We start from the raw sequence: 3,443 nt of genomic DNA, 5'->3' as shown, positions 1-3,443 counted from the left end.
TGCACCTGAGTCAACATACCACACATCATTGCTTTCTTTTTCACTTGTCATAGAATTGGTCATGTGCTGCACCATAAACAAATGCTTATTTCTGTCATCACCCTGGCTACTAGAGGATGCATAATTGCCTTGCTGCAATTTTCCATTCAGAATGTCATTCTACTTTTTATAGCAATCTTTAGCCATATGACCCATTTTACCACAGTAGTAGCATTCAACATTGCTCTTTGCATTTTTGCCTCTCTGCCATCCACCACGACCTCTTTGGCTGCCCATGCCTCTAAGGTTACCACGTCCTCCTCCATAGGACTGGTTTTCTTGAATTTGCTGCATATTCTGATTTCTACCACAGCCTCTAGATTGGCCTGCTCTACCTCTGCCTCTACCTCTTCTAGCATTTGAGTAGAAGATTGTTTCTTTTGAAATTCCTCTTGAAGAAGATGCACCACCATTTCTCTGCTCTTCAGAAATTACAAGAGCAATCAACTCCTCAAAATCAGGAAATTTTTCACGGACGGCAATGGATGTCTAAAACTGTGCATAATCCTTTCCTAGACCATTCAAGGTCACAGAAACTAAATCATCATCTTCCACTGGTGACCCAATGGAAGCAAGTGCATCTGCAATCTTCTTCACCTTCATGTGGTAGTCATTAATGCTCATATCTTCTCTCTGCATATTATGCAACTCCTGCTTGAGCTACATTTTCATGGCTTGCATATTTGTGCTGTACATTTTTGTCAAAGTATCCCATGCCTCCTTCGGCATGCTTGCATCCTGAATATGCACAATCATAGAATTTGAAATACTGATAGACAGCCAGTACATAACTTTTCTAGCTCTCTCATGCCATCCTTTAAATGCCTGCAACTCCTATTTATTGGGAACATTAGGAATAACTGGTTCTTGTTCAGCTCTAGTAATGAACTCCCAATAGCCTTTTCCCTTAAGGAAATTCGTCATTCTAAACTTCCATGTTTGGAAGTTGTTCTTGTCAAGCTTTTCAGTGACTATCTATGAAAGAGCATCAGACGCCATTACAGAACACTGCAAAAATATTCTGTCACTACAAAAAACACAATTTCTGTCTCACAAGGGCAGATCTGCAAAACTGACGAAAGTGGTATTTGACCACACAGTCACTTCCTAGTGATGATTTTGCATTAATAGGCAATAAGAATGATTCTATCACTCCCAATATCTCTGTGCATAGGCATACGGTGCAATTTCTATGGCAACTTTTCACCGACCTGCAGAACAATGGTCGCGTAGCCAAAACATGGCACTTATCTAAGTGCCAGCGAAAAACTTCCGCTACCAAAATGGGCCCCAAAACGGCCTCGAATCAAAAAAATAATGTCACCCAAGGCTTTGCCTTGTCCCGTAGCATATACTACCCTCTTGTCGCATTGCGAAGGGCGTCCCAATCTGAGACCATGCACTCTTGCACTTTCCGGCTGTGCTACCTACAGAGATTTGCTCCCAAAGTCGAAAAAAGGAAAGTAGCACCGATCCTCTTACCAAGACACCGCGAAGTTGGTTTGCTTCCTTGAGCCCCTTACCACGAACCTGGCTCTGATACCATGTGAAGAGAGTGGGAGAGAGGTAAGGAGTCTCACTTGCAGCTTTCTCACATACACAATGGGGGAATACACACAAAGGTGGAGGCTGAAAATAGTTTTCCTCTTCTTAGTTGTGAAGACAAAAAGAACTCTCTCTCTCTTAGTACAAAAGGAATAGATGAACCCTATATGTGGGTCTCAAACCAAACTCAGCTAACCTAGGTGGCATACTAATTGAGCCACTAACTAGAGTACATAAAGATAGCTGTCATCCAGCTATAATTCATGGGTAGTGTACCAACTGTATCTGCAGCTAACAAGTCGGTGACATAAATGCACAACAGTCACCTTGGCATATCACGAGTGGAGCTCGATATCTCAACACAACTTGGGTTGGCACCTACTCCCTTAACTACTTATATTCTATCAACAAAGAGTAGTACGTAGGGTTCATATAGGCCCAAGGGCCTCTTGAACTTGATCCAATTCATGGAGGGGATTGTTGATTCTATCATTGATTCCTTGCCCTTGAAGGATGACAACAATAAGGCTAGTTGCCTTGAGATATTCGGGACTTATGACTGAGTACTTCCATAGTAACAAAGATGTCATTATATAGCTAGTCTTGGAATGACTCAAACTGCCCTAGCTTGAGCTATTGCTATGGTTGCCTCTTTTGGGGTTGCTTGTATTGCTTCTCTAATAGTTGAGTGGTCATGATGGAGGGTGTTACCACTTGTGTCATTGTGAGAGACATTGTCAAGCCCTTTTTCACTATAATTGCAACCTTTTCTTTGGCTTGCTCTAGCACATGTTCGTCCCATTGAGATGCTTCCCTCAATTGTTCTTATTGAGTTTGATATTCTTCCTAACCCTTGGCAGTTGAGAGCGGTAGAACTAGAGTTGGTGTTGGCTGGGCACGGGTGATGTGTGGTGTGCCACTACATAGGGGGCTATCGGCTAGTTGAGCTTCAAGAGGTGCCTAAAGATGGACATAAAGAGCATGGGTTTATTGATTGTTTGCTAAGGATTGTGGAATTGGAGGTCAAACTCCTTGTACAAAAGTAACCAGCCGACTTGGTGCAGAATTGCATTGGATCGCGGAGGCAGAGAAGCATTTTAGCTACTACGACCGTGTTGTGAAGATTGGACATGTTGATTTTTGTGAAGAATCAAGGAAGAAGCACTCAGGTTGGCTTTATGAAGGCTTTTTCCTTGATGTCGTTGAAGGGGATTCCTCCCTTGTGGCAAAAACTATCCCAATTGACCAGTGGTGTGAGCTTCTATTCGAGGTGCCATACTTTCACGAAGGGTTTGGTCATAATCAAAAAACACAAAAAGGTTATGATGGCATCAATGCTTAGCTAGAAGCGATGTGTGACTTGCTCATGTATCAAGAAGATAACCATGCTCATGTGGTTGTATTTTTCCACAAATTGGGTGACCAAGTTCAAGTCAAGGTAGCATGGAAGATGTTCAACAAGGGGCATGAAGCCAACTGCTTCTAGGTACTTGGAGGAAAGGTGGTGTGGCCTTGGCAGATGACAAAGCCTCAACTTTTTTGGGCAGGTTTCTAGTCTTTTTGTAGATCTGGGTGGATGTTGTATTAGCCTTATACGTTGGGCAACCTTTGGCTCCATGATTCCCAAACACAGTGGAGTTATAGATGTGCAACTATTACCATGTCAAGGTTGATGTTCGTTCTTACCAATCAATCTAACACTTGATGGCCCAACACCATGTCTTGCCACATATTATCTATTCGTTGGCATCACATAGAAGTGGCTTGCCACACTATGGTTATTCAACGAGATTGCAGCTCCATATATCCAATTGCAGGAAAGCCTCAACCATTCATAGCTAGTACAAGTATAGGATTGG

The sequence above is a fragment of the Dipteris shenzhenensis genome, chromosome 15 (assembly GCF_047967505.1).
Source record: "Dipteris shenzhenensis isolate YYH24624 ecotype China chromosome 15, Dip_SZ_1.0, whole genome shotgun sequence".
Lineage (NCBI taxonomy): Eukaryota > Viridiplantae > Streptophyta > Polypodiopsida > Gleicheniales > Dipteridaceae > Dipteris > Dipteris shenzhenensis.
This window is presented reverse-complemented; position numbering follows the sequence as displayed.